We start from the raw sequence: 23,518 nt of genomic DNA on the forward strand, positions 1-23,518 counted from the left end.
CACGCCAGAGACATTCAACAACCGTGAATGAATATGAAAATTCTTCAACATAAGCACAAATATCACTCAGTCCCCATTTAAGTCATACTTAATTTATTATTCATTGTATATTAAAAATCTTGATCCAGGCATAGCTTGCAATTATAACATTACAAGATAACAGTTCCTGTTATAAAAAGTGGTATAGAAAAATATTGTCAGCAGCTGTGGACTTAAGACTTTTAATAGAGTATCTCTTCATATACATAGATAGATACTTGAAACAAAAAACCATTGTGCTATGAATCTAAAATGTATTGTCCTATAAGCATTATAAAAAAAAACACACGTAAATCTTTTAAAGGTTATGATTTTAGAAACATCAAACCGATGTGCATGAATAATAATTCATACCTAATGTTTAACTGGTGTAATTCAGAAAGGTGAAGGGTGTGTGTGGATAACAGCAGCGCCCGGAACCTTTCGACAGGAATCAGGAGCGGACGGAAGGAGTTGTGTGTGAGACAAGAAGAGCGGAGTAGGAGAGGTGAGAGTGAGGGGCTGGGGAGTGAGGGAGCGGCTGGGGGATTGAGGGTGAGTGAGTGAGGGGCTGGGGGGTGAGTGAGGGGCTGGGGGGTGAGTGAGGGGCTGGGGGGTGAGTGAGGGACCGGAGTGTCCGGGACCCCGGGTGGGTGAGGATGTTGTTGAAAAGCTGACCGGCCCCCAGCTTCTATCCCTGGGTTTTATTATTTCGCTTCCTTCGGCCGGGATCCGATCCCAATCCTCTGGGTCGGTGTCAGGACGGGGTGTTTATTTTCTTCATCGTTTATTCAGGGCGTTTCGGCTCAATCCTGTGGTTTGAATATTGATTTTTGCACCGAGTTAATAAGACAGCAGCAGCGGCTGTTAATGCGCTCACCACCGACAAACATGACTTTCTCGGATTTCATAAAATCCCTACAGTGCAGAAGAGGCCTTTCGCCCCTTCGATTCTGCACCGACTCTGACAGTATCTTACCCAGGCCCTATCCCTGTAACCCCACACATTTACCATGGCGAATGTACTTAACCTACACATCTTTGGACTTGATTTGGGACTTGTTTTCACCGCTTCAGCTCCCCCCCCCCCCCCCGTTTGGTGTGGTAGAAAAGATCTGTACTTACCTAGAGTCTTTCATCAGCTCAAAGCTTTCCAAGCACTTTGGGAGTGGAGTCACTATTGCATGAAGGGAACTTGGCAGCCAATTTATGTACTGCAAGCTCCCAGGAACAGAAAGGTGATAAGCGACCAGATCATCTGTTTTCAGTGTTGGAGGAAAAAAATTAGGACACTGGGAACTTTCTTCATAATATTTCAATGAGGCGAGATGAGGGCATGATGACAAAACCTTAGAATCATTCAGGAGAAAAGCTGGGAATATTTGTTGACACAGTGTAGAATGCTCCCACAGAAGCAGCTGATTTCCTGCATGAAAGCAGTGACTCAAACCTGCTTCCTTGGCTGTAAAATGCTTTGTTTGATCAATGGCTTTAAAAAGTGTGATATAAACACATTGTTATCTTCTTCTAGATGCCACATCAATTAACGGTTTTAAATCTGAGGATTGACAAGGGTTTTTAAAGGGATATGAAGTCAAAGCAATTGGATGGAGTTAAGATACAGATCAAATATGATCTCGTTGATTGACAGAACAGGCACCAGGGGCTGAATGATGAGACGCCTGTTCCTATGTTCCTTGTGCATTTAAGTTCAGGACCTCCTTCAATATTGCATTGAAGTGTCAGCTGGGAGTATGTGATCAATTCTGGTTTGGAGACTGAAGTCAGGCCCTTTAACTCGGACAACAGTGCTGCCACTGAGTCAAGATTGACACCAGATAGAACAAAGGAATTAATTCTGAGGATCCTACTGTTTCCTTTGACATGGGTCATGAAGGTATTACTTCTTTATGCAGTATTCATTGAAATTGAAGTAATGGGAACATGAATTATTAATCACAGGCATTGGATTGGTGCTGCTCTTGTGGATCTTTTTAAGGCAGGGAGAAAAGAAAACTCCATTTGCCATCTTGTTTGATAAATTTACATATTTTGCGAGGAAAATTGGATGCATATTTTAAGCAGCGGAAAATGCAGCAAATTGGGTGATGAGCAGAGTAGTTCTATGAATTTTGAATTGCTCTAGGAAAAAACAAGCACAAAGCTGAATGGCTTCCTTCTATGTTATGAACCTCAATGTCGTCATACTTTTCTTTTGGTGAGATAATAGAGTTGATGATAACGTGGTTGATGTGGTGTGCATGGGCTTTCAGTAAGCATTTGATAAGGTGCCACATATCGGGCTTGTGAGTAGAGTTGAAGCCATAGAATAAAAGGGACAATGGCAGCATGGACACACAGTTTGCTAACTGACAGGAAGCTGAATATTGGTGGACAAAGTGGAGCACAGTTTACAGTGCAGTTGCCCAGGGATCTGAATCACAACCACTGTTTTGCTTGATATATATTAATTACCTAGATTGGAGTGTGCAGGACACAATTTCAAAGTTTGCGGATGACACAAAACTTGGAAGTGTACTGAACAGAGAATAGGATATTGGTAGAATTCATGAAGGCCCGCTTTCTCAACCTTGCCTGAGGTGTGGTGATCCTCAGCTCTTCCTCTCAAAAGGGAGGGCAGCCTATAGTCTCAATTGACTTCTAGAGGACACAGACTCATGAAATGAGTGGATATGTGGCAGATGAAATTCAGCTGATGATACAATGTGATAGGACAGACGAGGGTTATATAATAGAGGCATAGAGGTTTTCAGTATGGAAACAGGCCCTTTGGCCCAACTTCTCCATGCTGCCCTTGTTTTTAAAGCCCTAAGCTAGTCCCACTTGCCCGCATTTGGTCCATATCCCTCTATACCCATCTTATCCATGTAACTAAGAGCTTTTTAAAATGAAAAAGAGTGGCTAATGTAAACATTGGTCCTTTAGAGGATGAGAAGGGGGATGTAATAACTGGAATTGAGAAAATGGCTGAGGCATTGAACAGGTATTTTGTATCGGTCTTCACAGTGGAAGACATAAATAGCATGCCAAAAATTGATGACAGGAGGGCTACGGCAGGTGAGGACCTAGAAACTATCATTACCACGAAAAAGGTAGTGTTGGACAAGCTAATGGGGCTAAAGGTAGACAAGTCTCCTGGCCTTGATGGAATGCATCCCAGGGTACTAAAGGAGATGGCGGGAGAAATAGTAAATGCATTAGTGATAATTTACCAAAATTCGCTGGACTCTGGGGTAGTTCCCGCAGATTGGAAAACAGCAAATGTGACGCCACTGTTTAAAAAAGGAGATAGACAAAAGGCGGGTAACTATAGGCCGGTTAGCTTAACTTCTGTAGTAGGGAAAATGCTTGAATCTATCATCAAGGAAGAAATAACGAGACATCTGGATATAAATTGTCCCATTGGTAAGATGCAACATGGGTTCATGAAGGGCAGGTCATGTTTGACTAATTTGGTGGAATTCTTTGAGAACATTACATGCGCAGTGGACAATGGGGAATCTGTGGATGTGGTGTGTCTGGATTTCCAGAAGGTATTTGACAAGGTGCCGCACCAAAGACTGCTGCATAAGATAAAGGTGCACGGTGTTACGGGTAATATATTAGCATGGACAGAGGATTGGTTAACTAACAGGAAGCAAAGAGTGGGGATAAATGGGTGTTTTTCTGGTTGGCGATCAGTGACTAGTGGTATGCCTCAGGGATCAGTGTTGGGACCACAGTTGTTTACGATCTACATAGATGATTTGAAGTTGGGGACCAAATGTAGTGTGTCAAAATTCGCAGATGACACTAAGATGAGTGGCAGAGCAAAGAGGACGCTGAAAGTCTGCAAAAGGATATAGAAAGTCTAAGTGAGTGGGCGATGGTCTGGCAGATGGAGTACAATGTTGGTGAATGTGAGGTCATTCATTTTGGTAGGAATAACAGCAAAATGGACTATTTAAATGGTAAAAAATTGCAGCATGCGGCTGTGCAGAGGGACTTGGGCTTCCTTATGCAAGAATCACAAGGAATTGGTTTGCAGATAATTAAGAAGGCAAATGGAATTTTATCCTCCATTGCTAGAGGGATGGAGTTTAAAAACAGCGAGGTTATGTTGCAGCTGTATAGGGTGCTGGTGAGGCCACACCTGGAGTACTGTGTACAGTTTTGGTTTCCTTACTTGAGAAAGGATACACTGGCATTGGAGGGGGTGCAGAGGTGATTCACTAGGTTGATTCCGAGTTGAGAGGATTGGCTTATGAGGCGAGACTGAGTAGACTGGGGCTATACTCGTTGGAATTCAGAAGAATATGGGGAGATCTTATAGAAACATATAAGATAGAAGCAGGGAAGTTGTTTCCACTGGCGGGTGAAACTAGAACTAGGGGGCATGGTCTCAAAATAAGGGGGAGCAGATTTAGGACTGAGTTGAGGAGGAACTTCTTCACACAAAGGGTTGTGAATCTGTGGAATTCCCTGCCCAGTGAAGCAGTTGAGTATTTGAATGTTTGAGCATTGAATGTATTTATGAACCATAAAGGAATTAAGGGCTATGGTGAGTGGGGGGGAAAGTGGAGCTGAGTCCACGAAAAGATCAACCATGATCTTATTGAATGGCGGAGCAGGCTCGAGGAGCCAGATGGCCTACTCCTGTTCCTAGTTCTTATGTTCTTAAAAGACAAAATTGCACCCGCCTCTACTCCTACCTCTGGCAGCTTGTTCCAGACACTCACCACCCTCTGTTTGAAAGAATTGCCCCTCTGGACCCTTTTGTATCTCTCCCCATTCACCTTAAACCTATGCCCCTCTAGTTTTAGACCTCCTACCTTTGGGAAAAGATATTGACTATCTACCTTATCTATGTCCCTCATTATTTTATAGACCTCTATAAGATCACCCCTCAGCCTTCTATGCTCCAGAGGAAAAAGTCCCAGTCTATCCAATCTCTCCTTATAACTCAATCCATCAAGTCCCGGTAGCATCCTAGTAAATCCTTTCTGCGCTCTTTCTAGTTTAATAATAGTTTAATAATATCTTTTCTACAATAGGGTGACCAGAACTGTACACAGTATTCCAAGTGTGGCCTTACGAATGTCTTGTACAACTTCAACAAGACGTCCCAACTCCTGTATTCAATGTTCTGACCAATGAAACCAAGCATGTGAATGCCTTCTTCACCACTCTGTCCACGTGTGACTTTACTTTCAAGGAGCTATGAACCTGTACCTCCAAGATCTCTTTGCCCTGTAACTCTCCCCAATGCCCTACCATTAACTGAGTAAGTCCTGCCCTGGTTGAATCTACCAAAATGCATCACCTCGCATTTGTCTAAATTAAACTCCATCTGCCATCGTCAGCCCACTGGCCCAATTGATCAAGGTCCCGTTGCAATCCGAGATAACCTTCTTCACTGTCCACTAAGCCACCAATCTTGGTGTCATCTGCAAACTTACTAACCAGGCCTCCTATATTCTCATCCAAATCATTAATATAAATGTAAATAATGTAAAGGATACAATACCAAAGGGAATGCAGAAATAGAGGATCTGGGGCTACTTTTGCATAATAGTTGAAGATGGCGGAGCAGGTTGAGGAAGTGGACTTTATAAATAGAGGCAAAAATATGCTATAGTGAACCTTTATAAAACATTGGCTTAGCCTCAGCTGGAGTAGTGTGTCCAATTATACACAGCACCCTTTAAGAAGAATGTGAAGGCATTGAGGGTGCGAGAAAGATTTACGTGAATGGTTCATAGGATGAGAGACTTCACTTACATGGATAAATTGGCCAAGCTGGAACTGTTCTTACAGAAGTAAGGTTGAGATGAAATCTGATTGAGGTGTTCAAAATCATCAGGGGTCTGGGCAGAGTAGATTGGGAGAAACTGATCCCATTAGTGGAAATGCTGAGAACTAGAGGAAGTGATTGGCAAAAAAATAGTTGTAAATGGTTGGGGTCTGGAATGTGCTGCTCAGAGGGTAAAGCAGATACAATCATAGCTTTCAAAAGAGAATTGGGTAAATATCTAAAGGGAATGCAGTGAAATTACAAATTCTGGTTCTGTCAAAGTTGTCAACCATTCCCACCAGCAGAATAGCGAATTGCATAGAATGATGCCTGTGATAAGCCACAATTTTGCATTGCTAACTCTGGATTAGCTGAAGTTGCTTATACTTATCAAATGACCGTGCTCATCAACCAGTGGAGTTAAACCACACAAGAGCATAAAATCATGGAGTGCTGGACAAGCGATCATTTGACATCAAGATCTTCTAAAACCTGTGAATATAACTAAATATGGGAGAAAATGAAAAGTGTGTTAGAACGTAGAGAAGGTAAAGTTAATGCAGCAAGCGGAAAACCATGGCTCATAGTTCTGGGATTTCCATTGTAGCATGAAAACATCAAAAACCTATTTGACTGCATTGGCGACATGGTGGACTCTATTGTGCACCTCAAAATACAGCACACTGAGCAGAAAAAGATGAGAGATGTCCTGGAGCTAACGACTGATATTTTTCAATCCAAAGCTCCAGCCTTTTACAGGTGTGAACAAATTGGCCAAATAATTTTTCACACACTTACTGTTCTATTGTGTTATTTGCATTTGACTGTTGTTTTTGACATAGACTGTGTTTGTCGGCACAACGGCTTACATAGAGATGCATTCAGGTGGGAATGGGGCTTCCTCAGCTATCATGAAGCTCCAGTTAACACTAATTTGTGGGTGGATCTTCCTGGATTTGACTCATTTAGATTTTACTGTAAGTGTTGCTCTTGCAGAGAAAGAGGACAGACAATAGTTACCTCCTGTGCTGTAACCATTCCATAATTCTATGATTTCTAATAATGACCTGTTGCAGCAGTTATTTAATATTCCATAGTTCTTCACTACAAATGGACTATCTGAAAAGTCTTGTTCCTTGTGCACTATACAGACAAAGCATACCGTTCATAGAGAAGGAAACGAGAGAGTGCAGAATGTAGTGTTAAAACAAATGTCATGGTTGACTTTGTAACATCTCATGTATACACAAATACAATTCTCTCCTTACAAAACAGTCAATGCTTGGCAGTGACAGAGGGCTTCTGAGGATACATTGGATGCATTGCAACAAACAACATCTTTCTAACATTTCTGTAATTTGTTGTGTATGGTAATTATTAATGGCCATGTCAAGTGCTGCAGATTCTCTTCATATAAAGCTCTTGGAATAAATTGAGACATACAAGAACATAATTCAGGAAATGTAGTTTAAAATCTGTCTCGTGATGCTGCAACATCAGAATGTTTGGATGCCTGTTCCTAGGCCCTTCCCTATACCTCAAGTCATCTTAGGCACTCCTAGGTGGGTGGTATTACTGGCCACGATTTCTCCCATATCATTAAAGTTGCCTGTCTGAGATTGGTGGCTTTCAGTACTGGGAACTCTGGCACTTCCTTCATGGACTTGCATAACGTAGTTTATTGGAGTCCGACAGCATTCAACCTGAGTAGCAATGACATCAGTATAGTTGAAGTGTGTAGTTCATTAGAGAAGAAATACAATGTTCCTGTCAGGGTTTAGCTCATAATACCGAGTTAGTAGCAGCATGTATGACACTCTAGTCATTTGAGCCAGGCATTGAGACAGATCATCTCCTCCCAACATGGTGATAACAACAAACCACAATGGGATATGAAAATTCAGAAAGCTATTTTTACCTTTCAAATAATTGTGAGACAAAATGATTGGTATTGCTTACTAGTGTGATTATAGATATATGGTGTTTTTTCATTGATTTTGTGTGTTTATGGTTGAGTGGATTTTTCTTAAAACCGTGCATCAATTTTTGCTGCAGAGTATATGTTTGTAAGTGAGCTGTCATTATCGCTAAAGCTGTGTGCAGTGACTAAAGAATAGATTTGCTCGAGAGTTATAACCTAGCTTCTCCTGACTTTTGGGAAGTACAGAATAGAATTATAGAACAGTTTCAACACAGAAGGGAGCCATTTGGCCTGTTGCCTCGGTGCTGGCTCTCTGCAATAGCAATTCACTGACTGTCACTCGCCTGCCTTTTCCCTGCAGCCCTCCAAATTTTTCCTCTTCAGATAATGATCCAATTCCCTTTCGAAAGCCATGGCTGAATCTACTTCCACTACATTCTCAGACAGATTCTAACCAACTGCTGTGTTTAGAAAAAAAAAAGTTTTTCTAATTTCGGTTTGCCAATCACCTTAAATTGATGTCCTCTGGTTCTCGATCCTTCCACACAGTTTTTCTCTATTATTGCTCGACTATTAATCCAGAAACACAGCTAATGATCTGGGAACCAGTTCAAATCCAGACATGGCAGATGGTGAAATTTGAATTCAATAAAAATACCTGGAATTAAGGATCTACTGATGACCATTGTTGATTGTCAGAAAAACCCATCCAGTTCACTAATGTTCTTTAGGGGAGCAAATCTCTCCATTTGGGCGGCACAGTGGTTAGCACTGCTGTCTCACAGCGCCAGGAACCCAGGTTCAATTCCGACCCCGGGTCACTCTGTGTGGAGTTTGTACTTTCTCTCCGTGTCTGCATGGGTTTCCTCCGGGTGCTCCGGTTTCCCCCCACAGTCGAAAGATGTGCAGGTTAGGTTGATTGGTCATGCTAAATTGGCCCTAATGTCAGGAGGGTGAATGAGGGTTGCGGGGAGAGGGCCTGGGTGGGATTCTGGTCGGTACAGACTCGATGGGCCAAATGGCCACCTCCTGTATTGTAGGGTTTCTATGTACTCTGTCCAAGCCCCTTATGATTTTGAACACCTGTATTAAATCCCCTCTGAACTTTCTCTCCTCCAAGGAGAACTGTTCAAGCTTCTCAAATTCATCTGTTTTCAAATGCTTTCTCTCAGGCAAGGGAGTAAAATGGAGGAATTTATCTCCCCCTTGTTTATCTCTCCCTCCAGGCTCTACTGGCTAAATAGTCGACTCCTTTTCCCAAGTTCCAAATCACGAACAGTGCCAGACCTGCAGCATCTAATTTAACATTATATCTAATGTTAAAATCGTAAAATTCAAAATGCTCTTCAGACAAAATCTCTGTTTGAAAGGCAAAGACCCATTATGAAACTGAGCAATTTGAATGGACAGAAGACCGAACCTGTACCGATACATTTCACTGAAATCCGAATGATTATATTGTTGTTATCCCTGACTCTGCATATTAAATTAACACAAGTCAGACACAGGAACCTTTAGACTTCTGAAAATGTTTTGCAAGCTAAGATCTTTTTATGATTGTTTTCTTCCACTTGCTACAAATGGATTCCCCGCATTGTATAGGTCTGGACAAGGGAAAAGTCAGAAAGTTGCTACCATTCAGCTTCATCCCACAGCTGTTAACTTTCAAGAGCCCCACATTGCTCCTGACTACCCATTTATTGTAAAAAAAAAAGTTGGGTGTGATTTTGATAGCCCTTGAAATTTTATTTTCCTATTCCTTTTTGTCTATTTATTTTGCTGTTCTTTGTATCTTTCCCAATCACCCCCCAGGAACTCTTGCATGGTGTTGACATTTTTTTTCCTTTTGGTCTTATGTTGTCTCTTTAATTGTCCGTGGTTGTCGTCTTTGGAACATTAAGCCCTTACCTTAAAGAGATAAATTGGTTCTGTATCACATTTAATTTTATTTTGAACACCTCCCACAGACCTTCTGTCAGTTTACACATTAACAGATTTTCCCAGTTTATTGCAGACAGTCTCTGTCTCATCCCGTTGATGCTAGCCTTACCTAAATCTAGAATCTTAGAACCTATTTCGCATTTCAACAATTGCATTGGACAGGATTATATTGTGATCAGTATGAGATAAATGTTCACACACTGATAGGCTGTTAAATAAATCTGCTGTTATTTTTCAGACAGCAAGTTGGTGAAGGATAGTACTGGAACTAATCTTTAATTAGTCTAACAATTTTTCTTAGCGTCAAAGATTGCAAGAATTTGTTTCCTTACTCAACTACACCTCTGTTTCAGTGAGTGTCTCTTCATATATGCTTCAAGGCAGCATGGTGGCAGAAAGGGTGGCACAGTAGTTAGCACTGCTGTCTCACAGTGGCAGGGACATAGGTTTGATTCCAGCCTTGGGTGACTGTGTGGAGTTTGCACATTCTCCCCATGTTTGCGTGGGTTTCCTCCAGGTGCTTTGGTTTCCTCCCACAGTCCAAAGATGTGCAGGTTAGGTGGATTAGCTAAGGTAAATGTGTGAGGTTATGGGGATAGGGCAGAGGGGAGGGCTTGGAAGGGATGCTCTTCTACAGAGTTAGTGCATCAAGTCTGCACCAAGTGAAACTCAATGCCTACCATCTGCATAGTATAGAACACAATTTTATACGATTAACATCAGACTCATTTCTTATTGTTAAATTTGATGGAAGTCATTTGTGATAATGAATGAACAAAAAGCACTAAAGACTATTGACTTCACTAATTTTACACTATAGTTCGGACGGTTATGTCACAGAGTAATTTATAATTTGTTACTAATTGTGGCAATTTTGAAGTATCACCAATGTACTTTAACTTTAACGCAGAAATTGTATGAACTAAGAGTTTCTACCAAAGAATAATGTATTGAATAGGGAATTTCTCCCTTCAAACTTTAGTCATTATATTAACATAACAGCTTATGTTTTCTACAAAGGGATCCCTTATCACTCGAGTCTAACAATAACGGATTTATAATGTAGATTTAAATCTCTCCATAAAAAGAAACTGCCCTACTTGTGGTTTTGGGCACAGTAGATGGTTCTGTGTCTGATATTCATCATCTGATTAAAAATGTTACTATTTCAATGTACATGAATTCAGCTGTTTGCGCAACGAAGCAGTAATTACATTGAAAATTTGCTTATTATTGTTTATTTCCTTGTATGATTCGTCTCAATCATTTTGAAAAGTATCCTTCTCTTTTGATTTCTGATGATTTCTTGGCTGAGAGGGTGAACCCCTCTCCAAGTAGCTGTTCATACGTAAATCTGGAGAGTGTGTGTGCATTAATGTGAGCAGGCGGCAGAAACTTGCAGCTTAGCATAATCCTGTTTTCATGTCTTTGCATCACAGGTTGTGGATTCAAGCCCTATCCTAGGGTCTTGAGCACACAATCTTGGTTGACAGTCCAGTGTAGTGCTGTGCTTCCACATTACTATCAGAAGCGCCGTCTCAGATAAGATGTTAAACTGAGACCCCACCTGTCCTTTTGAGTGGGTGTAAAACATCTGACAGCACTAATTGAAGAAGATTGGTTGCAGTCCCTGCTAATAATTCTCTCTCCCATTGTTGTTTGTGGGGTTTTGCTGTATGAAAATTGTGTCTTCTATCAAAATTGGACTGATGATTTGGTCAGAAGGATCAGAGATGAAGAATAACAAGGTTTGACATGGTACCATATAATTTCCCTGCATTGTTTCAGTGACCACACTTTATAACAGATCATTGACTATGAAGTACTGTAGACAGTGATACTAAGTTGCCCTTGTGTCACCAAATGGAAACAAAATCAATATGGCCAGTGCCATGTAGTTCACCATTAATATAACAAACAATAGGGCAAAATAAACGTGTACAAAAGAGCAAGAGAAAAAGGAATCAACAATTAAATTGTCATTACTGATACCCAAGATATATTCCATACTTTGCAGTTAGCAGTGGTTGCAGTCCTCATGTTTTAAAACCATGTTTCTCCTATTGCCATTACAGTATATTCCCACGCTGCTATTTGTGATTGTAACTTATAAACCTTATTCATCACACTGTGTGTTTACTTACATGCATTGTAATCCCATCTTTCTTAGTCTGCTCATATCTAATATGGTACTACTTCCTTCTCTGGTACTGTCCAACTTTATGCACCATATTCTTCTACATCCTGGTGCTCATCCCCCTGTCAACTTAATTTAAACCACCCTCCACCACACTAGTGAACCTTCCCGCAAGGACATTGGTCCTGGTCCTATTGAGGTGCAATATCTCCATTTTGAAGAGGTGCCTTCTGTCCCAGAACTGGTCCCAACGACCCAAGAATAAGAAGCCCTTCCCTCCTGCACCATGTTTCAAGCCATGCTTTGATCCTCCCTGCCTATTCCTGCTGTGGCTTCTGTGTGTCACTAGAAGTACTCCGGAGATACTATCCTTGGTCCCACTTTTTAACTTCCTCCCCCGCTCCTGAAGATCTGACCTTAGGATCTCAATATCTGCTCTTTCTCCGTCATTGGTACCAACTCATTATGCTTGTGGCTCACTCCCACCTGCCAAATATTCAGCATCCTCTCCATGATGTCCTTCACAGTGTGATGGAGGCAGATTGAGTAATGTTCAAAAGAGAACTGGATTAATATTTGATAGGGAGGGATTTTCAGTGCTATGGGGACTGAGCAAAGGAATGGTGCTCTTTCGAGGAGCTTGCACTTGCATGTGGATCGAATGGCCTCCTACTGAATCTTTGTATGAGTCTGTAATCTTGACCCACTTAGTTATTTTACATAATTCCATTAAGTTTGGTGATGTTTCGTAATTGGTTGGGGTTTAGTTTCCCCATTGCAATATGGAAGTCATAGTTGCAATTATATAGCGCCTTTCCTGGCCTTAAGACATCCCAAAGTGCTTTACGACCAATTACGTACTTTTCAAGTGCTGTCACTGTTGTAATGTCAGAAACGTGCATAATGAGCTCCCACAAGAGCAATGAGAAAGGCAAATGCCATGTTGGTCTTTATTGTAAAGGGTTAAGAGTTTTAGAATAAGGAAATCTTGCTATAGTTGTACTGCACTTTGGTGAGACCACAACTGGAGTACTGTATGCAGTTTTGGTCTCCATGTTGAAAGATGGATGTACTTGATGGATGGATGAAAGGAGGCGGTACAGTAAGGTTTTTTAGATTGGCCCCTGGAATGGTGGGTTGATCGACTCTTGTTTTTTTGACCCATACACTTTGAAGTTTAGAAGAATGAGGGGTGATATCATTGAAACCTAAAAGATTCTGAAGTGGCTTGACAAGGTAGACACTGCGGGGTTGTTTCTCCTGACTGGAGAACCTAGAACATGAGACATTGTCTCAGGATAGGGTGATGATCATTTTGGATTGAGGCAAGAAGACATTTCTTCAGTCAAAGGCTTGTAATTCTTTGGAATTCCCTATTGCAGTGAATTGTGTGTGCGCCATTGTTGAAAATATTTCAAGGCAAGGCAGGTTGTTGATCTCTTGGGGAGAAGGGATATGGGGAACGAAGGGAAAAGTGGAGTTGAATCAGAAGATCAACTGCGATCAGACTTGAATGATGGAGTGGGCTCAAGGGGCTGTATGGTCTACTCCTGCTATTTCTAATGTTCTTAGCAGTGTGATAATGATTTGTTTTTTTGTGATGTTGATTGAAAGATAAATATTGACCTGAACACTCGGGATAACTCCTGCTTTTATTCAAGGCCATAAACCTAGGTGATAGTACTGAGAGAATGATGTTTCTTCAGAAATGTTATTGGATGGGATGCTGGTGATTGTAGTGAGTGGCTGAACTATGGTGGTTTGAAGTTTTGCCCTTGGTCTTTACTGTTCATGGATCTCAGCCGGGGTAGCAGTAGCTTGTGCTATAATTTGCCTCAGTGCCCAATGGTCATGAATCACAAAATCTTTACATGCAGAAGAAGGCCATTCAGCTCACCAAGTCTATACTGGCTGTCTGAAACAGCATTCTACCTCGTCCCCTGCCTTATCCCCATAACCTTGCACATTCATTCTTTTCAGATAGCAATCCAATTGCCTTTTGAATACCTCAATCAAACTTGCATTCCTCTCAGGAAGCTCGTTCAAGACTCCAACCACCCTCTGGATGAAAAAAATGTTTCGTGCATCATTTTTATTCCTTTTGCCAATTATTCAAATCTATGCTCTCTTGATGCTCGCTTGAGTTGGAACAGTTACACACCATTTACCCTGTCAACATCTCTCAGGATCTTGAATAACTCTATCATGTCTTGTCTCGGCCCTCTTTTCTCCAAAGGAAAGACTCCCAATCTCTCCTATCTATCCTCATAGCAACTGTTATTTTATCCCCAGAATCAATTTTGTGAATCTCCTGAGTACCCTCTCCAATGCCTTCATATCCTTCCTCAACTATGAGACCCAGAACTGGATGCAGTACTCCAGTCGATGTCTAACTAGTGTCTTATACAAGTTCAACATGAACTTCCTGCTCTTGTATTCAGCTACTATTGATAAAGCCTAAGATGCCCTATATGCTTTATTAACTGTTCTCTCAATATGCCCTGCCATCTTCAGTGGCTTATTTACATGCACAACAAGGTCCCGATATTCCTACGTCTCCTTTATACTCCCTTTATACTGTCTCTCCATATTATTCTTGCCAAAATGAATCAAAAAGGAAGGGCAAAGTCATCCAAGCTCCCAGTCTGTTGAGCTCTAGATGTGTGCATTCTGGATGAGAGCAGTGTTGACTGAGCTACTATGTTAAATACCTGCAGAATCTTCCTTTCAAGCTCTCACTTGAGAAAAGGGCCATTTGAGCAACATATCAGGGCATTGGCTGCCCCTGGAACCAACCCCTACTCCACCCCTCAGGAAAAGATCATTTCTTCATGAGAGGAAGGAAGAGAAGCGATCGGGGAATAAAGCTGGAAAATATACATGTGTAAATAGTAATACTCAAAATGTAATTTCAAAGGCAATTACTAAAGAAGTGGAGCTGATGCTTAAGCATTGAATGTTACTCCTGTACAATGAAGGGCAGTAAGAAGTTCATGTCATTGCTTTCAACTCCGCTGTGACCATTCCATGATTAAAATTAATTTCACCTGCCCAACTGAATCTCCGGAAACCAGGCAACAAACTTGTAGAAACAGATCATGCCCTACGTTATTTACATAATTGGACCGCAATCATCTCAGGGTTCATCATCATCTGATAGATTATTGTAATAAGTGCTTTATCTTTTTAAATCTTCCGAGAGCACCATAATTATTTTAACTGGAGTTGGAAATGCTGCCAATTCATTCATTCTTTTATTGCTGCAACTGCTACAAATGATGTTGATTGCTTCAGGAAAGAAAAAAAAACCTGCCACCATATCAATCTGTATCCCTCAGGTTTTTGTACTGCTGAATTCACAAGGAGTTAGAGCTGGTTTTATGGCAAGATCAGATATTTAATTTGCTGTAGACTTTTTCATCCACCAGGTGGAGCTAAATTATTGGTCTTGAAATACCTTTTGTCACACTGACTGCCACCAACCAATTTTACATGTGGCGATCTCTGTCCATTAGGTGATGGTTAGAGGAGTGATTTGCCATTGCTTCTGTTTAGCTTTCTTTTCCATTACGGCAGTGCTGATGAACCTTGCGGTCCTGCTGTGTTCTTTCACTTTATTTGGAGAAACATCAAACCGATTTGAAAATCTCTATATATTTTTTGAGATGGGCTGTGCATTTGGAGGCTGGGAAGTGTTTAATGCGATGGGGTTTGAACACCCTTTTTATGTAAAGCAATAAAACTGTTGGGAATATAAATGTTTTCTCACTGTTGGAAGGGAATAGATATGATTAATGCTAATCAATTGTACTGTGTTATTATTTTGCTCAGATGGAAAAACAGTTTTGGAAGAAATTTTAGTGGGACAAACAATAATTCAGCTGTAACTGATCATTACAGGCCTTGCTCCTGAGAACAGGGGTGTATATTTTTATATTTTATTGTTGTTTTCTGTCTCGTTAATGAAAACTCTCAGTGGGGGTGTCTGTGTGTGTAATTGAGTTGAGTTGCTGTAGGGGAAAACCCTGAAGACCAGTTCCTATGTGGGCTGTGAAGGATATGAATTGGAGGCAGCTGGTCAATGCTGAGCCAGGAGAGTCTTTGTTTTAGGAAGCAAGTTGTTTCTGAACCTCCTTTTGGAATTCCACATCAGAGGTGGAAGTGTCTGAGAAGTCATGAGGTGCACCTTTATCAAAGTGACAATTCCTTGACTAAGTTTAAGTTTTTTAAGATTATTTATTAGTGTAACAAGTAAGTTACTGTGAAAATCCCATTGTCGCCACACTCCGTTGCCTGGTCGGGTACACTGAGGGAAAATTTAGCATGGCCAATGCACCTAACCAGCACATCTTTCAGGCTGGGAGGAAACTGGAGCACCCGGAGGAAACCCACACAGACACAGGGAGAATGTACAGACTCTGCACAGACTGTGACCCAAGCCGGGAATCAAACCCAGGTCCCTGGTGCTGTGAGGCAGCAGTGCTAACCATTGTGCCACCATGGGTAATGTTCACTGAATATTTATGGTTGAGAATACACATGGGGTTGTTGCCAAGAAGATAGTTCAACTCTGTACTTTTGACCAAGCATATTGTTTGGGCGGTTGTTCTATAAGACTCTTTTAAATGTGTAACTTTCATGTGCTTAATTTTTTTTCATACATTTTTAATAATTTTAGCATTTTAAAGGTGTTACAGGAATTCTATCCTTTTGAGGGCAGTAACTCTCCTCGTTTTCACAATTAAAAAAATATGATCAGTGAGACAGATGTTGTTGGGAGCCTGTCTCTGTAGTTGTAACACTCTACTGTGCAAGTTCCATCTTGATTTTGAAAATGTAACTGATCACCCTCAAATTTTGTAAGGGTATTTTAAAAAAAGTAAGAATGAATAAAAGACCATTTGATCTGTTGAGCTTGTTCTTCCAAGGCTCACCCAAACCTGCAGCCAGCACCTTGAACTCCCATTAAACTGTGACCCAATCCCTCTGATCCCGAGGCCTTTCTTTTTACCTTTTAACGGGATGCTCTTTATCTATTCCCACTTTCATCTTTTATAATTTATTTTTTCATGCGAGCTGGGCGTTGCTGGCACGGCCAGCGTTTGTTGCCCATCCTTGAATTGAGCGGCTTGCAAGACCATTTCAGAGGCTAGTTAAGCATCAACTAAATGAAGTCGCATGTCGGTCAGACCAGCTGAGGATTGCAGATTTCTTTCCCTAAAGGACATGAGTAAAATTGATGGCTTTTTACAACAATTGACAATTTCATGCAGACTAACTTTTTAATTCTGGATTTTATTCATTGAGTTCAAATAGCTAGGGCCCCTGGATCACAAGTGACATTATCACTATGTCACTGTTTCTCACATTGTCAATGTTGCAAAAGATTCACATTACCAACGACCCAGGTAGTGGTGTAGTGGTACTGTTACTGGACGTGTAATCCAGAGACCCAGGATAATGTTTTGGGGGCCTGTGGTTGAATCCCACCCTGGCAGATGGTGTCATCTGAATTCAATAAAAATCTGGAATTAAAAGTCTAATGATGACCATGAAACCGTTGCCAATTGTCATAAGATCCCATTTACTATGTTCTTCAGGGAAGGAAAGCTGTCATCCTTACCTGGTCTGGCCTACATCTGACTCCAGATCCACAGCAATGTGGTTGACCCTTAAATGTTCTCAATAGCAGTAAATGTTGGCCCAGCTAGTGACACCCACATCCCATGAACTAATTTAAAAAACTGTACGCTTTTAAACAAATTGAGTAGACGTGTGAACAAGGATATATGAAAGATAAGCAAAAGTTGTAGACATTTGAAAGAAAGAAAGCAAATGAGAGCATTGGAGAGTGCAATAGAACTGAGTGAACTAAACTCTCAATGAAAACTTTTGTGGCAGTGTAGAAGAGTGGACAAAAAAAAGTCAGGAAATGAGATGACTACTGGGAGAGGAATCTTTTGCTGTAGGCAGTGCTGATGGAGATAAGCTAGATTATAATATACTTGTCGATACCCAAGGAATTCCACATTGGCAAGTTAAGAACAAATGTTTGCTTTTGGATATAGCAAGGTTAGAAATCAAAGAACAGAGAGTACAGGCAAAATTAATTTCCCATTTTAAAGTTGTACACTGTCATTTTTATATTTTCACTTAAAATTAGTGGTTACAATAATAATGGGTACTGCCTATGTAAACTTGCATTGTTGTAATTACACTCATGTCAGTGGTGAGATTGCACTACCTCCACTCAGAGGAGGTGTTGTTATAGCAGGACCAGTTTACATTGCTCCCATAAAGGATATGGACATATGAATTTTATAATGGAAACCATTAATAACTGTGACTGGACATAAGATTTTTAATCCATATTGCACATGACACGATACAAGCCATGTTAGTTTATTGGCTCAGTGTGAACTGTTCAGTGGTCCATTGCCATGTGTACGTATTTGATTTATTATTGTCGCATGTATATAGCGAAAAGTATTGTTTCTTGTGCTATACAGACATAACATACAGTTCATAGGGTACATTGGGGAGAAGGAAAGGAGAGGGTGCAAAATGTAGTGTTACAGTCATAGCTAGGATGTAGAGAAAGATCAACTTATAAGGTAGGTCCATTCAAAAGTCTGATGGCAGCAGGGAAGAAGCTGTTCTTGAGTCAGTTGGTATGATCTCAGACTTTTGTACATTGATCCATTTTGTCTAATTCCTTTGTTCCATCCTATTTTAGATGTCAAGGCTATAAACTTGCATGTTGTTTCGTCACAGCTGAATAGGTATGCAAAAAAGATTACACACAAAAATAATTTGAGGGACTGCTAAAGCTAAGTAAATGTTCTAAAATCTACCATTTAAAGGATAGAACAAAGGATGCTGATCAGATTACTTAGATCACAGGTTTAAGGTGAAAGGGGAGAGATACAAAAGTGTCCAGAGGGGCAATTTTTTCACACAAGAGGTGAGTGTCTGGAACAAGCTGCCAGAGGTAGTAGTAGAGGCGGGTACAATTTTGTCTTTTAAAATGCATTTAGATAGCTACATGGGTACAATGGGTATAGAGGGATATGGGTCAAATGTGGGCAATTGGGATTAGGGGTTTAAAAAGGCGGCATGGACAAGTTGGGCTGAAGGGCCTGTTTCTATGCTGTAAACCTCTACGACTTTATGACTCTACTTATTTTAAGTTGCAGTCTTGTGTTTTCCACTAAATTGAAGACTCTGTTGCAGTTGAGGTTTATATGGAATACTGTGACAAGTCGCATATGTTTTGTATGTAAATGGCCAAAAGTTTAGAATTGTTCACAAACCATGGCCCATTTGGGTGGCATGGTGGCGCTGTTATGGGCAGCATGGGACACAGTATGGGTGGCACGGTGGCACAGTGGTTAGCACTGCTGCCTCACAGCACCAGGGACCTGGGTTTGATCCCTGGCTTGGGCCACTGTCGTGTGGAGTTTGCACAGTCTCCCCGTGTCTGTGTGGTTTTCTCCCACAGTCCAAAGATGTGTGGGTTTGGCCATGCTAAATTGCCCCTTAGCGTCAGGGGGACTAGCTAGGGTAGATGCATGAGGCTATGGGGATAGGGACTAGGTGGGATTGTGGTCGGTGCAGACTCAATGGGATGAATGGCCTCTTTCTGCACTGTAGGATTCTATGGATTCTATCTATATCCATTCATAAATACTTGATGACTTGTTAGCTATATTTTGTCATTCAGGAGAAATCCAGAGCTGTGATGTTCACAAACTTCTTTGATCCCTGATCATTTTTAAAGAGAGACTTTTTACAATGCAACTTTCTATTTAAAAAGAGTAAGTAAAGTGAGCGTTGGTCCTCTAGCGAGAGTCTGGGGAATTAATAATGGAAAGTAAGGAAATGGCAGAAGTGATGAACAGATATTTTGTGTCCGCCTTCATGATAGAAGACACATAACATCCTCAATGCTTGTAAATCAAGAGGGAGGAATTTAAAACAATTACAATAACCAGGGAAAGGATGCTGAGACAACCATTATAGAGAGGCCTTGGGACCTGATGGCCTGCATCCTCATGTCTGAAAAAGAATGGCTGTAAAGATTGTAGATGCATTGGCTTTAATTTTCCAAAATTCCCTAGATTCTGCAAAAGTACCATCTGGTTGAAAATTAACGAATGTAATTCTTCTATTCAAGAATGGAGGGAGAGAGAAAACAGGAAACTACAGACTAGTTACTCTAACATCTGTCGCAGGGAAAATGGTAGAATCTGTTACTAAGGCAGGTTAGCAGGGAACCGAGAAAATCTCAATGTAATTGGGTAGAGTCAACATGGTTTTGTGAAAGGGCAATCATGGTTGATTAATTTAATAAAGATCTTTGAGGAGGTAGCAAGAAATGTGCTGTTGGACTCTGCTGAGTTTTTCCAGCACTTTCTGTTTTCATTTTAGGCAAGTGAGTAAGTTCTGAGGAGGACATAAGGAATCTGCAAATGGATACAGATATGTACAGTGAGTGGGCAGAGAACTTGGCAGTTCAAGTATAATGTGGCAAAATTTGAACTTGCCCATTTGATTTGTTTGTTTGTTTGATTTGAAAAGCAGTATGTTATTTAAAAGGAGCGAGATTTTGGAACTCTGCAGTACAGAGGGATCTGGGTGTCCAAGAACAGGAATCCTAAAACATTAGAATGCAGGTAGAGCAAGTGATTAGGAAGGCAAATGGAATGTTGTTGTTTATTGCAAGGGGAACAGAATATAAAGTCCAGAAGTTTTGCTGGAGTTGTGCAGGGTGTTTGTCATCTTGTATGTGGCGCACTGTGTAACGGTTTTGGTCTCCTTACTTAAGAAAAGATAGAACTGCGTTAGAAGTAGTTCAGCGAAGGTTTGCTCGACTCATTCCTGTGACTAAGGGGTTATCTTTTGCGGAACGTTTGGACCTTGGCTGGAGTTTCGAAGAATAAGAGATTTTTTGTATTAATTCATGGGATGTGGGCATCACTGGCTCGGCCAACATTTATTGCTCATCCCAGATTGCCCTTGAGAAGTTGATGTTGAACTGCCACCATGAACATTTGCAGTCCATGTGATGCAGGTGCTCAGGAGGAAATTCCAGGATTTTGACCCAGCGACAGTGAAGGCACAGCAATATATTTCCAAGTCAGGTTCACGAGTGGAGGGGAACGTCCAGGTGGTGGTGTTCTCGTATGTCTTGATATCAAGACCACATTTGACCAAGTGTGGCATCAAGGAGCCCGAGCAAAACTAGAGTCAATCAGAAACGGGGAAAAAACCCTCCACCGATTGGAGTCAGACCAAGCACAAAGTAAGGTGGTTGTGATTATTGGAGGTCACCCATCTCAGCTCCAGGACTTCACTGCAGGAGTTCCTCAGGGTAGTGTCCGAGGTCAACCACTCTCAATCGCTTCATTAATGACCTTCCATCCATCATAAGAATAGAAGTAGGGATGTTCGCTGATGACTGCACAATATTCAGCACCATTCGCGACTCATCAGATACTTGTCCTTCTAGATGGTAGCAGTTGTGGGTTTGGAAGATATTGTCACATGGGCTTGGGTGCATCTTATAGATGGTGCACACTTCTGCCATTCTGCGATGGTGGTGGAGAGTGTGACTGTTTGTGGATGGATTGCCAATCAAGCTGCTACTTTGTCCTGGATGGTGTTGAGCTTCTTGAGTGTTGCTGGAGTTGCACTTATCCATCACATTCCTGACTTGTATTAAAGACTTTGGGAGTGAGTAGGTGAGTTACCTGCCACAGGATCCTTGGCCTTTGACATGCTCTTGTAGCCACAGTATTTATGTGGGTAGTCCAGTTCAGTTTCTAGGCAAGAGTAACCCCCAGGATGTTGATAGTGGGGGATCCAGCTAAAGTAACCCCATTGGATGTCATGTGGTGATGGTGATTGCCTGGTGCTTGTAGCACAAATGTTACTTGTCTGCTCAAGCCTAGATATTGTTCAGTTCTTGCTACATTTGGACATAAACTGTTTCAGTATCTGAGGAGTCGCGAATGGTGCTGAATATTGTGCAGTCATCAGTGAACATCCCCACTTCTATTCTTATGATGGATGGAAGGTCATTAATGATTGAGAGTGGTTGACCTCGGACACTACCCTGAGGAACTCCTGCAGTGAAATCCTGGAGCTGAGATGGGTGACCTCCAATAATCACAACCATCTTACTTTGTGCTTGGTCTGACTCCAATCGGTGGAGGGTTTTCTCCCTGATTCTGATTGGCTCTAGTTTTGCTCCGGCTCCTTGATGCCACACTTGGTCAAATGTGGTCTTGATATCAAGGGCAGTCGCTCTCATCTCATCTCATCTCTAGAGTTCAGCTCTTTTGCCATAATGAGGTCAGGAGCTGAGTGACCCTGGCACAATCCAAATTGAGCATTAGTGCTAACCAAGTGCCGCTAGATAGCACTGTTGATGACCCTTTCATCCCTTTACTGATGATAGAGAGTCGACTGATGGGCTGCTGATTGGCCGGGTTGGATCTGTCCTTTTTGTGTACAGGATATACTGAGGCAATTTTCCACATTGATGGGTAAATGCCAGTGTTGTAACTGTAGTGAATCTGCTTGGCCATGGGCAAGTTCTGGAGCACAAGTCTTCAGTACTACTGCTGGAATATTGTGAGGGCCCATAGCCTTTGCAGTATCAAGTGCCTTCAACCATTTCTGCCAGGTTGAGAGTTTTAGATGCAGTGTCTTTTGATTAGTGATTTATTAGAGGAAAAGGTAAAAAAGTTAAAAGTTTATTTATTTGTCACAAGTAAGCTTACATTCACACTGCGATGAGAGTACTATGAAAAACCCCCAGTCGCCGCACTCCGGCACTTGTTCGGGTACACTGAGGGAGAATTTAGCATGGCCACTGCACCTAACCTACACATCTTTGGACTGTGGGAGGAAAACAGAGCACCTGGAGGAAACCCACACAGACGCGGGGAGAATGTGCAAACTCCACACTGACAGTCACCCAAACCGGGAATCTAACCTGGGTCCCTGGCGCTGTGAGGCAGCAGTGCTAACCACTGTGCCACCGTGCTGCCCCAGTACTCGAGCAGAACGCACATGATGAAACTAAAGCTGGGAAAGTTCCCATATCACCATTGCTGAGCATAAAGGCACTGCGCTGAGCACCAGCCCTTCCTAACTTTACATGACAAAAGTCTCATTATTAACCCTCTATTACTTCATGTCTCATGTTCTCTGAGCTTCACCCCTGATTTACACTAACTACCATTTGCTCATCATTTCACAGATTTGAATCAGCTGGTGAAAGTTCCCTAGTGGGTCTTGGGCCAGAAAAAAAGCTGTCTTGTCTTCAGACTTGTACGGGAGATGTAAATGTTACCATCAAAAAGATAGATCTAACTGCAGGAAGGTCAGAGCCACATAAATAACAAAGCAATGATCTTACTGATGATGTTAGTTGTCTCAGGACGGTGTTAATGTATGTCTGGTTACGCTGCCCTGAAGCAAATTGGGATGTTTTACTGCAGCATGGGTAGTTTATGTTGCAGCTTTCGTGTCAGGTTAGGTTTCACGAGGAATGCTGATGTCGGAATTAGGAGCAGTAAACTAAACATTGTTGGTTTAAAAACAATATATTAGTCTCTAATTGACTTAAAACAATTTACAAGCTGTTCCAGTTGCTTGTATTCTCATAGAAAATAATTGAATTGGGCTGATAGAGGTT

The 23,518-nt window shown here is 41.5% G+C and overlaps 1 protein-coding gene across 1 annotated transcript in view; it reads left to right on the plus strand.

Annotated features, from left to right (window-relative positions):
* The first annotated feature begins 484 nt into the window (after nucleotides 1-484).
* psme3ip1 (proteasome activator subunit 3 interacting protein 1) overlaps nucleotides 485-23,518 on the plus strand; it is a 108,046-nt gene continuing 85,012 nt past the window's right edge. The window contains exon 1 of the mRNA XM_078211021.1: nucleotides 485-526. The gene's annotated coding sequence lies outside the window, so the exon portion shown is untranslated. The remainder of the gene's footprint in view (nucleotides 527-23,518) is intronic.

Source organism: Mustelus asterias, chromosome 4 (genome assembly GCF_964213995.1).
Source record: "Mustelus asterias chromosome 4, sMusAst1.hap1.1, whole genome shotgun sequence".
Lineage (NCBI taxonomy): Eukaryota > Metazoa > Chordata > Chondrichthyes > Carcharhiniformes > Triakidae > Mustelus > Mustelus asterias.